The following is a 14747-nucleotide window of genomic DNA, read 5'->3' on the forward strand; positions in this document are numbered from 1 at the left end:
GTTTAGTAAGGATGAGTTTAATGGTATTATTGGAGGTAAAAGTAAGAGAATTAAACGAAATTTGGGTAAAAATTAAAAATGAAAAATGGAAAATCTGGGTAAGGGTATCGGTACTCGAAGAACAATAATGATACTATAGGTTTAAATTTGAGGAAAGAGGATGAACAATATCAATATTGATGCAATTAGTATCGATACTGTTGAGGGTATCGATACTATGGATTCCAGAATGCAGAAGTGGTATTGATACTGAAGGGAGTATCTGTACTATAGTATAGAAGTATCGATACCATAGTAGGGGTACCGATACTATTGAGCCTGGAATTTTTAGATAAGATGAATTTTAATAGAAATTGAAAATAATAGTACTTTTGAGTATTATTAAAAGAATAAATGTTAGAAAGTATACTAACATTTGTATGGTATATGTAATTATTGGATGTTTATATAGACCGTAGCCAAGCCCCAGAGCCAAGCAAAAAAATGGCAAGGATAAAGTTGCCGAATAGTCGGACATCATTACAGCAGATTAATGAGGCATATTAGGTGAGTGCATTTATTGTACTTCTATGAAATAAGGGAGATTTACGATGAGTCAACCTCTAATGTTTTGATAAAGCATGTTTTACAATACTTTGATATGTTTTCATAATGTGTATGGAAATGATATTACGAATAAATTTTAAAATATGAACTACTCTAAAAGTAATAAATGAACGTTGATGTTGTTCACTGATTATCGATATTACATAAATAAATGTTTAAATATGTGAAATTGACTTAAAAGCCCATTGTATGTCCATTGAGAGTCATAGGTGCATTTCAACATACTTTGTGTATGATGGCATCGATCGATTTTGTTTAATGCATAACGGTACATTTTTGTATCAGTACTATGAGTACTTTTGGCACTATATCTGCAATAATAGTATTCATAATGAGGTTGTGAATTACTATTTCGATATAAAATTATGTATATAAGTTATCGATCGATTTTGTTTAATGCATAATGGTGCATTTTCGACACTAAATGTGTAACCCATGTAATTTATAATGTGTTTATGAATGACCATTTCTACACTAAGTGTGCAATCCATGGAATTCATAATAAGTTTGTGAATTTCCATTTCAACACTTTGCAATGCATGTACCTTGTATTCTCATTTGACATACATTGAGAAAAATAAAGGATAAATTAGAAAATTCAGAATTTAAGGTATGCTGGGCATACTAGAGATATTATCATGCTATTTGAATGAAGATTGGTTCACCAAGCCAATTTGATGTATTGATATGAATTTATACGATGTTCATTCGTATTTTGATAATTTTTTTTATATGCTCGTAATTAAGTATAATTCATTTTGTATTATTATCCCTCACTAAGTAAATACTTAGCATGTGTTGATTTCACATGTAGGAAATAGCAAAGACTACCGGAGTAAGGAGTGCAGTGAGCATCATCAATCAAAGGTTGCCGCATCAGTAAATATAGGACATTTATGTCCATTTTGATAACTAGATGACATGTATTTGGACTTAAGAAATGCTCTGAAATGTATTAAAGTTATCATTTTTGTAATATGTTACAACGAACGTTTTATTATTATGATATTAAAAATGTTTTATTTTCGAAACAAATTTTTATGGGTTTACAAATAAAAAAATGTTTTTAAAAGTTATGTGACACATGAGACTTGTGTACGAAAACGTATCCAGGAAATGGGTGTTACATTTATTGGCATCAGAGCTATAGGTTTAGCCGATTCTCGACCTAAATTGAGTGCAATTTGCTCTAAAAAGGGGTTTACATGCCACTAAGATTGTCAAGGTTACTGATATGGTGTCATTAGAGTGTGATTGATGTCACTCCTTACTAACTTGGGTGTTATTATTATGTATGTCTTATTAGATGTCAGAATCTTTGAACTCATGAAGAGCAGCTAAACAAGAAATTAGAAAATGATCGGGTAGTGAAAGTTGTGAGGCTACTAGTGAGCATCCGATCCCATCCGAGAACGCTAGCGCACCGACACATCAGGGTATACCCGTGCCAAAGTTTGGAGATTTTATGCAAGTTCTCAATGTCATTTTGACTCGGTTCCAACCTCCTCCGTCTCCCTCTGCTCCTCCAGCACCCTAGATGTTGATCCTAAAAGAGCTGAAAAGTTTAAGAGCTGAAAAGTTTGGGAGCTCCTGAGTTCTGGGGAGAAGAGGATGAAGGTCCTATGGAAGCTGATTTATGGCTAAATGATGTTATGGTAATGCTTGAAAGTCTTCACTGCTCGGATTCTGAAAAGCTAGGTGGAGCTGTATCTTTACTTCGAGGATCAACTTGAGTATGGTGGTCAAATACTACGATGTATACACCACCGGAGCAAGTGACCTAGCAGTTCTTCTAGGAGGAATTTAAGAACAAGTACATTGGTGAGCAGTTCGATGCTGCTGAAGTTCCTTAATTTGAAATAAGGTGATTGTGCAGTACATAAGTACGAGGATGAGTACAACAAGCTGAGCCGTTTTGCTACTGAAGTAGATCCCAATGACAAATCTCGACGTGATTGATTCATCTAAGGTTTGAGGACAAAGTTGAAAGATATGATGTTGGCTTTAAACTTGCTTAGCCTACAAGAAGTTATAAACCGAGCTAAGGCTATTGAAAGAGATCAAGAGGAGACTCTAGCAGTGGAACAGAGTATACTGACTGGAAAAAGAGTTGGAACATCTTCAACTTCCCATCATGCTAAGAGAGGCAAGGGCTCGAGTTTCTAATATACTGATAGAGATGGTTCTGCTGTAGCTTCACAGAAAACTAAACAATCATAGTCTTTTGCTGCTAGCTCAGGTAGAGTATTTGGAGATAGAACTGTTCCATGTTAGCCATGTGGTAAATTTCACTGTGGAGTATGTAGATTTCTCAATGGAGCTTGATTCCAGTGTGGTGAAATTGGTCACTATGCCCGAAATTGTCCTAAGAAATTCGGGGATAATTCAGCGTAATCTAAGAGATCGGTGGAAGCTTCTAATAAAAGCAAAGGCAGAGTTAGATCCAGAGGATAATCAGAGTCATTGTCGCGACAAGAGACTCGGGGAGTAGCTAGAATTTACAATATTAAGACTAATGAGGATAAGGATAATCCGGAGATCTTAACAGGTACATTCCATCTTTTTATGAACCTGTATTTGTTTTGGTTGACCCCGATTCTACACACTCATACATTAGTACAATCTTCATAAATCAAATCTAGTCAGATCCCAATTTCCTTTGATGAAATGACATGTGAAAGATCTATTCGATACTTTCTAAACATCAATACATGAAAACATTGTGTATTTTGTTCAACTCTGGATCTCAATTACCTCCAGAGTTAATATTAACTCATAAACCATCAATATAAATCTTTTTAATATCTCATAAGGTCCAATGAATCTTAGACTTAAATTTTCCTTTGCGTTTTGGCGCAAAATTCTTTTTCTAATACGATACTTTAAGAAAAACTTTATCGCCTTCATGAAATTTAATCTCTTTTCACTTCAAGTCTGCGTAAGACTTTTGTCGATCAAATGTCACCTTGAGATTATCTTTACTTTATCTTCAACCTATTTCAATAAATATGGGCCAATAAGATTTTGATCTTTTAACTCGAACCCAGTCAATGGTGTTCGGTATTTTCTCCCATATAAAGCTTCATACTGAGCCATATTGATGCTCAATTGATAATTGTTATTGTAGGACAATTCTACTAAAAGTAAATACTTTTCTTTTCCCATGATTCATTAGAATCAATCAAACATGCACTCAAAATATCTTCCAATATCTTAATAGTACTTCTTGATTTACCATCCATCTGTGGATGAAAGATCATACTGAAATTCAATCAAGTATCCAAAACTTTATGCTAATATTTCCAAAATCTTAAAGTGAACTTCGGATCCCTGTTGGATATAATGGATACTAGTACTCCATGTAGTCAAACTATATTCTTGATATATAACCTTGTATATTTATCCAATGCATAATTCATTAGCATCGAAATGAAATGTGTCGATTTAATTAACCGGTCACTATCACACAAATGAAATCCTTTTTATTTGTTGTCAAAGGTAACCCTGTAACAAAGTCCATAGTGACTCTTTACTATTTCCAATCTGGAATAGAAATTTGATATAACAATTATAAAAGCTCTTTATCTCAGCTTTTACTTGCTGACATGTCACACATGTAGCAACAAACTCAGTAATGTTTCTTTTAATACCTGGCCACCAAAATCGACTCTTTACATCATGATACATTTTTTCACTTTGATGCATAGTCAGTAGACTATAATGTGAATCAGAAAGAATATCTTTCTTCAACTCATCATTATGTGGAATACCAATTTTTCCTCGATAAAATAGACATTCATCAAACTTGATTTCAATGTCTTTAGTCTCACTTTTTTTTCACATGTGAAATATTTTCCAAGTATCTTCCATCTTTCTTTTGTAACTCTATTATCCGATATAAAAACATCGGTTTTACTTTTAATTCATCCAATAGTGCGCCATTTTCTATCAACAATAGTCACACATCCATAGCTCGCAAAACTGTAAAAGTTTCCGACTAAGTGCATCTGCTACACATTTGTCTTAGCTGAATGATAATCAATTATCAAATCATAGTCCTTTAAAAGTTCTATCCATCTTCGTTATCTCAAATTGAGCTCTTTTTTTTAAGTTAAAAATATTTCAAACTCTTATGATCCATGTAGATATGGCATCTCTCACCATACAAATAATGACACAAAATCTTTAGAGCAAAAATGACCGCTGCTAACTCAAGATCATGAGTAGGATAATTCCTCTCATGCGTCTTTAATTGTTGAGAAGCCTAGGCTACCACCTTACCATCTTGCATAAGTATACAACCCAAACCATTATGAGATGTATCACTATACACCACATACTCTTTGTCCGATTCTGGTTATACCAACAGTGGTGCTTCCGTTAAAATATTCTTTAAAGCTTTTAAAACTCTCTTGACATTTCTTAGTCCAAGAAAATGAAACATCCTTTCTCAAGAGCTTGGTCAAAGGAAAAGCAACCATCGAAAAGTTTTTCACAAACCTTCGATAATAACCAACAAGTCCCAAAAACTTTGGACGTTTGAACATTATTTGGAGGTTTCCACTCCAATATTGCTTGAATTTTTTTATACCTTATGTCGAGGCAACATAACCAAGAAAAGAAAATTCTGATAGCCAAAAATCACACTTTGACATTTTGGCATATAACTTTTTACCCTTAATTATCTCGAGCACAATACGAATATGAACATCATGCTCTATCTTTGTATTCGAGTATACCCGAATGTCATCAATATAGACCACCTCAAACTAATCTAAATAAGGTTGAAATACTATATTCATCAAAATCCATGAATGCTGCTAGAGCATTTTTCAAACCAAACGGCATTACTACAAACTCGTAGTGTCTATACCGTTTCCTAAAAACTATCTTTGGAACATCTTCCTCTTTAATATTTAACTGGTAATATCCCATTCGAATAGCAATTTTAGAGAACATTACTGCTCCTTTTATGCTGATCAAACAAGTCATCAATCCTCAAAATAGGATATTAGTTCTTGATAGTTACTCTGTTTAACTATCAATAATCTATGCATAATTACGTATATCTATTTTTTTATAATCAATACCAGTTTACCCCAAGGTATATTATTTGGTCTAATGCATCCTCCATCTATCAATTATTGCAATTAGTTCTTTATTCTCTTAACTTAATTGCAACCCTTCGATATGAACCCATAAATACAAAATCAATACCTTGATAACCATCAATATTGAATTCCACCTCTCAATCTGGAGGTAACCCAATTAATAAATCTAAAAAGATTTATGGAAATTCCCAAGTTATGGAAATATCATATTATCTTACTTCAGATACTTGAGTATCTATCACCTTAGCTAGAAAAGCTATGCATCCTTTTTACATCATCTTAATCGTAACCATTGTTGATATCACATTAGTGATATTTCACTTTTTTATCAATCATAAAAATTCTTAATTTATCCGCATTTTTTTAAGTTAATCGCTTCTTGCGACCATTTACCCAACCTTAATGCAGAGATAACCAACTTATGATCAAAATGATCTAAAACTCTTTAATGATAGTCCCATCAGATTCATCAGGAACATAAGCTCCTGAATCTTTATCAAAAATTTACTACCTGACCAACTAACACTTGTATCATGACCTAAAGGTCTTCCGCCATAATAACTCTTTTTATCAAATTGAATTGAATATCTCTACTTTGGAATTCCTTCTTTCATTCTTAAGGAAATTTGACAATTTGTAGCAATAACTTCATAGCAGTTAATGCTAAAATCATACTATCAAGTAATTTACTATTTTTCCTCTCACTAGGAATCTGGCACTTTTCAAGTTCTTGAGAATTCATCTCAATCTAAACAATATTTTCATTGCACATGAAATGGTTAAACAACCCATTTTCACATATTTACCTTCACAAGGTAACTCTATCCAATTTTATGGACTTGATATCTATTCTCAAACCAACTCATAACCATTTGATTAACTAATAATTCAACTTCATTTAAACTTTTAGTGGAAATCATATTTACCGCTTACTCAATTCCTCTTACTCAATCAACAATGATTTAAACAATTTAATTCTTAGCTTAAATATTTCTCACTTATTTAAGCTTACCTGGAGAACCTCAGAATCATCACTAGATTCAGAAATCTCCTCTGGATCCTCATCCTATTCGACTTTTCTTGTAAGTCATTCAAACTTTTTAATCGATTCTTTCCATTTAAAAACTTCGTTAAAACTGAAGCATTTCTTCTACCAAATGGAGAAATATCCTTTACAACATCCACCCTTCTAAGGTGTTTTACATAATTCATGTCGAATCCCTTTTTGATCAATTTCAATCTTAACCTTCTTTTCAATAATTTCGACTTTCTGACCTTTCTCTTTAATTCCAACATCTGAACATAGTCAGAATCATCATACTTTAGAAAAGACTAACTTTACTCTCAATAAGCATCATCACAGTATATATACAATTATCAATAACTTTGACATCCTAGTGGCATGTATACACTTTTTAACTCAAAACAACCTCGTTTTAGTCCTAGAATTGGCTAAATCTGTAGCTCTGAGGCCAATAAATATAACACCCATAACCCATATAATTATACATATACAGATTATAGATGTTACCCGAATTTCTTAAAACCATTTCCACTTTTTACAAGTGATTTAAAATTTATTTTTTTAAATGGTAATTGATATTATAAATAAAATTCCATATCATATAAATCATGTTTTGTTGTAACCAATTTAATTCAAAATATTTTTTTAAAATAGTGAACATTACCCCGTGAACAGTGGGGGAATCAGTACCCTGTATGGGGTATCGATACCCCAAATGCATTATGGAAAATTTTACTTAAAATGTTTACTGGTCACTGCTACAATAAGCTACAGTAACTGCTACAATAAGCTACAGTAACTGCTATAGTACTTTCGAAAATATATATATCTTTAAAATTCATAAAACTTAACATTTCATCACTATAAAGTTTCCATTTTGTTTCCAAATTTATTCAACAAAACAAATTGAATATTATTATTTACATGCTACTATCTAATTCAAATTCCATCATAGGATGTCTTACTGATATTGCAATATACACCGTGATGCTTGATTCACTTTGAGCTCCATATTCCAATACTGGCTTTTTACCTACGCGTGAAAATCATCACACGCTAAGTATATACTTAGTGAGGCAATTAAAACAATAAACAGTGAAATACAATTCATGCATGAATTTCATTGTCAAAAACAAATGCCATAAAATCATGTTACCAAAATATACAATATTTTACAATTTATTAACCATAAGCTCGTAAGCCTATTTTACCAAAATACTTACCATTTAAATTCCATGAGCTCGTAAGCTTATTTTAACAAAAATACTTACCATTTAAATTCCATAAGCTCGTAAGCTTATTTTATCAATATACTTGCCATTATTCATAAGCTCGTAAGCTTATTTGTATACTTACCATTTATTAACCAATAAACCATAACTCATAGACAATAGCCCAATATACAACCATGAGGACCCTGGGTACACGAGTCAAATATAAGCACCGTAGTGCTAATCCGTATGACACATAAGGTTGTGTCCACCATCTGTACTAGGTATTCTTAAGTACAATCCTGTATGGCACATAAGGTTATACCTACCATATACACTAGGTATCCTTTAGTGTATCCCGTATGCAGCCTGCTGCTGACTCTATGGCATGCCAACTATACCCTGTCCCTCAATAACTGACTTGGGCGTACAGTCTATTTTATTTGATTCATCCATGGCAAAGTATATTATCATAATTTAACATTGGGCAGTTCATACCCGAAATAATATTCATGGTAAAATATCATAATTTCCATAATCAATGCATTATATTTTCAACCTTTGACATAATTGGAATATATCAAATATATGATAAATGACATAAATATCATGTCAACATAAACAAGGTCAACTTATCGTAAGTCTTCCTGATGATGTATAAAACATCCATGTATAATGTCATGCATGTATTGCACTCACCTTGACACTTTATGTCTTTCAAAATATATGAGCCTCACTATTGTCCACCATAAGCCCTTTTATATTTGATTTGCCTCGATTACAAATCAATCACAATCTGTATTAAATCACAAATTCATAACAATACTTATGTTATTATTGTACTAACATAAACATATCCCATAATAACTCCATAATATATTTGAAACTCATTATCTATCAAAATACTTATCTCTTAATAATTGCTTTAACATTGGAATCAACTTTTCAAATTTACACAAAATGGTCCTTCACCATTTTATCACATAGATTCTTAATACTAAAATTTCAGCATTGTAATTACTATCATACAAATGCTTTACAAAGGCATAATTACATTTAAGTACCCCAACTATGCAAGTGTTGTACTTAAATCATCAATCTTTTCAAACTTCTAAAATAGTCATATTTCACCTTCTAACACTCATTTTAATTCACAAACAACAATTTCCAGTATAGTACATCAATTATATATCACTTACACAATAACCCATCAATTTTCCAAAATTTACAAATTGATCTTTAACTTTTCAAAACTTACGAAATTGTCCCTAATTTTTCTAAGGCTTGTAGAATACTTCCTTCATCATTTCCAACCCGTATATAATTTTCCATAATTTTTCTCATTCAACCATTCATGGCCGAAATTTAAAGAACAAGTTCTACAAAGATTAAACATGTTCAAATCATCATACATACTTAAATATGAATCTACAACATGAAAATCATCAAGATTTATTATCAATTTCATGAATCCTATCATGAACATAAACCCTTAAATTTGGGATCTTTGAAATCCAACAAGATTAGAAAGTAATATTGGTACCAAATGATAGCGTTTTTCGCTTAGATCACTTTCCTATCTCACGACATAACTCCAATTCCAAAGAAATTAGCTCAAAATGGAAAAATAAATATTTTTCTTACCTTGGAAGCTTCCTCACGTGAATATGCTGGAGAAGAACACTTTGGCATGATATTTTTGATTAATATCATGCTTATCATACTTTAATTATCATTAACTTGGGAAAATACCAATATACCCTTAATGAAACTTCATAATTACCATAATACCAAGATTCCTATCCTTATCATCTTCTAATTCATATCACCTGAACATTTTCTTCATCCATAAGTCAAATATAAACAAATTATTTTTTCACTTTACCGTTTTTCCCTTGCAATTTCCAAAAATTGCAATTCATCCACTTTAATCAAACAATTCAAGTTAAACATGAAATTAAACCATTAAATATTATTTTCCAACATTTTAAAAATGTGAAAATAATATTTTTATTTCTTATTTTCGTGACCCATTTGTCATTTTTCCAAAATTACATTTTGGTCCATGAAATTTTCAAAGTTTATACTTTTATCACTAAACTTTACCAAATTTATAATTTGGTCATTAAATAAATCCATTTATGAAATAAAATTCTTTTTTTGGAAAAATCACCACTTAATTCCATAAACTTTTCCCAATTTTCTACTTTAACCATCAAACTTTCAAAATTTACATTTTGGACATTATCTAAATTTTTTGGGTATTACATCTAAAGTGTTAGAAAGGATTTATAACAAAGTTGAATATTTGGTATGATTTTTTATTTCAAGTATTCTAGTTAGATATTGGAGGTTAGGATGAGTTAAATTGATATAAGTTGATTTGAATAGGTGTAGTTAAGTTTAAAATCTTTAAAGAATAGTAAAGTAAGAAAATTAGAAAAGTTTTGGAAAAGTTTTGGGTTAAATGAGTAAGTTTTGGGCTAGGGGTATCGATACTAGATGAACAATATCGATACTGGATGAACAGTATCGATACCATAAGCTAAAAGTTGATAAATCCTTCATAGAGTATCGATACCAAAGTAGTAGCATCGATACTATGGGTATCGATACCAATGTATAAGTATCGGTACCATTTTTATAGATAAAATTCCAGAACCGAGAATAGGTATCGATACTTAAGTATAATATCGATACTATATATAAAGATGTATCGGTACTGTATCTTGGGTACCGATACTATTTAGATTGAAATTGGGAAATTAATACTTCGTTTAGCTTATGTTATCAAAGATTTATTTTAGTAAAACGAATTCCAATATTTATACCAATCGTATAATTGTGTAGATATCGAACGCAAACAAGTTCTGGAAGAATCGACTAGTTAGAATCAATTAAAAGAGAGATAAGAGTTATACTTTGATTAAGTGAGGATAAGGAGAGTGCATATTCATATGTATATGGTGTTTAATGGAAATCAGACTTGTGATGAGTCTATTTCCAATGTTTTGATTGCATGATTCCATGAATATAATCATATTGTTGATGTGATTTATATGTGTAGATGAGTATAAATAAATGTCTATGTTTTTCATGCCCTGTCAAACATGAGCCATGTGTTACATGTTATCCTATGTGATTATATGAGAATATGATATAAGCTATGTGAAAAATGATCTATGTGAATAAATGTCTATGTGATAAACTATGTGAAATGGTATAAATGGTAAAGCCCATAAGTATGTGATATGAGAGCTAAGGGTATAATTGGAATTCCAAGAGTCGAGAGTTCTACGCAGTCCTTCGGGACAATTCTACGTGGACCTTCGGGACATTTCTACGCGGTCCTTTGGGACAATACTATGTGGTCCTTCGAGACATATCTATGTGGTCATTTGGAATATTTCTACGTGGCACTTCGGTACAATTTATATGAGTTGTATTGATAATATCTGTGCACAACCTCAATGCGCTCACATACCTTCAGTTCTCATAAATGTACCATGGGTTAATAAAGAAATAACATGAATAAATACTATTGAATGTTATATGTTCTTGTTTGTGTAATGCATGATTGTCTCTGTACTACATGATACTTATAATTGTTAAGTATATGATTATATTTTTTAATAGTTTATCTATGCGTTATATGCCTCATTAAGTCAATGAGTTAGCGTGTGAGTGTTTCACATATAGGTTCAAAGAAGTAGGAAGAGTAAAGCTGGGATTGGTCAAAGACAACATATCTCTACAAGAAGATCAGACCATAAGTAAATTATATAGTATGTTATTTTTTTTTGTATTATATATGTTGGTATGTAATTAGAGATTTGAATGGTATATGCTCTAATCAATTTTGAAAACATACACTATTATATTTATGTAAATTATTGAGTTTTATTTTCAAATTATGTTGAATTTTATTTATTTACTTGATCAAAGGTTCTACTATTTAATGTCAATGTAACACATCAGATTCGTATCCGGGTCAGATACAAGTTGGGGGTATTACATTTAATGGTATCAGGGCTAAAGTTTAGCCGGTTCTAGGCATAAACCAAAGGCAAAAGTGTTTTAAAAAGTATACATGCCAACAAAATAGTGAAAAATTCTAATCTGATAGGGTTATGAGTATGTTGTCTTTCTAATAGGGTTAAATGTTATTGTTTTATTAGATGTCTGACCATGAGAGCTCCCGAAGCGAAGCAAGAGACGATAGACAAGAAGGCAGTAGCAATTCACCTGGCCAGGCAAGTTAAAGGATAGGCACCTCAGGGAGTGCCTGTATAAGATCAAGAGGTGTTCTTCTGGACATTGGATGCTATTCTGACGCGTTTTCAACCTTCTACTCCCTCAACTTCTAGGATGAATGTAGCTAAAGAATTGAAAGTTTAGGATCTCACTGAATTCAAAGGTGAAACTGAGGAAGGTCCTGTTGCTGCGGACCTTTGGTTAAATGATGTCAATATCATGTTGGAAGGTCTCCACTGTTCTAAAGTGGAGAAGTTAGATGGAATGGTCTCTTTTTTGCGAGTGCAAGCTTCAGTATGGGGGACTAATGTCACCATGAGAATGACAAGTGACCAAGTGACATGGTCTTTGTTTTCAGAAGAGTTTAAACACAAGTATATCGGGGATCAGTTTGTTAAACAAATGAAGGAAGAATTTATGAGTCTGAAGCAAGGAAATCGCACCGTGTATGAATACAAGTGTGAGTTTAATAAGTTGAGTCAATTTTCTGCTAAGTAAGTTCTGACTAAAAATGATGCTTACGGTTAGTTTTTTGAAGGCTTGCGTCCTAGATTGAAAGAGATGTTAATAGTTTTGAATCTGTCTTCGTTCAAAGAAGTGGTCAACCATTCTAAAGCTCTAGAAAGAGCTTAGAATTAGAGATTAGTGAACAAAAAGCTCAAATAACCAAGAGGGTTGGTGCTTCCTCGAGTTCAACACCATCAAAGAGGGGCAAAGATTATGGTTTTCGATCTCAGGCGAGGTCTGAGTCAGCTGCATCATATACTAGAGGATCAAATCAGATGAGAGCCAGACAGACGTAATCAGTAGGGTCTGGTGTTGGGAGATCGAATCAAGGTCCACTGAGACAGTGTCAGTACTATGGAAAGAATCATACTGGAGTATATAGAGTGGTCTTCGAACCTGTTTCCGATGTGGGGACATTGGACACTTTATCTGTGATTGTCTAATGATGACAGGAGGGACTGTCCAGTCTGAACGATCTGTTTCGGTATCTTAGAGAGGAAGAGGAAGAGGTAGAGGAAGAAATCAATATGAGTCCTCTACTCAACAGGAGATGTGTTCTTCTGTCTGAGTTTACAATATAAACACCAATGAAGATCGCGATGATCTAGAGATCATTGTAGGTAGTTTTCAATTATGTACTAAATTGTTTTTGGTATTGATTGATCCAGGTTCCACTTATTAATATATTAGTAGCAAGTTGGTGAGAGAGTTGGGAATACAATTAGAAGCAATAAGTAACGATGTCATATTGACTATCCCATTAGGGCACAATGCTCGAGTAAATCAGGTTTGTTGAGGGTGTCCTATAAAGATTAAGGGAATTGAATTCCCTACTAATCTAATGGAATTACCCTTTGTTGAATTTGAAGTGATCTTGGGAATTGACCGACTGTATCATTATCATGCAAATATTGACTGTAGGTTGAAAAGAATAAGTTTGATAAGTCCTGAGGGATTAGAAGTGATTGTGATTAGTGAAATATTTAATCGATTAGTAAACATAATTTTAGTGATGTCGACTAAGAAGTTATTAGTATAAGGTTGCCAAGCCTTCATTGCTAATATGATAGACACTCGAATCAAGGAAAGTGGAATATAGAATATTTCGAAAGTCAGAGAGTTTTCAGATATTTTTCCTACTGAGTTGCCAGGATTACCTCCAGACAGGGTGGTTAAGTTTCAAATTGAGGTAATGCCTGGAACAACACCGATTGTAATGGCACCTTATTGAATGGCTCTGAAAGAATTGAGTGATTTAAAGACTTAGTTGCAAGAGTTGTTGGATAAGGGATTTATCAGACCTAGTGTGTCACCTTGGGGAGCTCCGGTGTTATTTGTAAAGAAGATTGGTAGTTCAATGCATCTCTGCATTGATTATCGACAACTCAACAAGGTGACCATAAAGAATAAGTATCATCTCCCTAGGATCGATGATTTATTTGATCAGTTAAAGGGAGCTTAAGTATTCTCTAAGATTGATTTGCGCTTTGGTTATAATCAATTGAAGATTCAAGAAAAAGACATTCCAAATATGCCTTTCAGGATAAGATATAGTCATTATGAGTTCATCATTATGGAGTTTGGGTTGACAAATGCACCTGCTAAGTTTATCGACCTTATGAATATAATGTTTCAACCCTATCTTGACCAGTTCGTAGTTGTTTTCATCGATGATATTCTGGTGTATTCAAAGTCTAATGAAGAACATGATACACACCTTAGAGTGGTTTTACAATCTTTACGAGATACGAAGTTATATGCCAAACTATCTAAGTATGAGTTTTGGCTAAATGAGGTGGCATTCCTTGGTTATGTGATCTCTGCAGAGGGGATTCAAGTAGATCCTCAAAAGATAAAATCCATTTTAGACTGAGAAATTACAAAGAATATGTCAGAAGTTCGAAGTTTCCTAGGTCTCGCAGGTTATTACCGAAGGTTTGTTAATAACTTTTTGATGACATCTTTGCCTTTGACCAAATTAATATGGAAAAATGTATCGTTTGCTTGGACCCCTGAATGTCAAGAGAGTTTTGA

This window comes from Hibiscus syriacus, unplaced genomic scaffold (assembly GCF_006381635.1).
Source record: "Hibiscus syriacus cultivar Baekdansim isolate YM2019G1 unplaced genomic scaffold, ASM638163v2 tig00111067_pilon, whole genome shotgun sequence".
NCBI classification, from domain to species: domain Eukaryota; kingdom Viridiplantae; phylum Streptophyta; class Magnoliopsida; order Malvales; family Malvaceae; genus Hibiscus; species Hibiscus syriacus.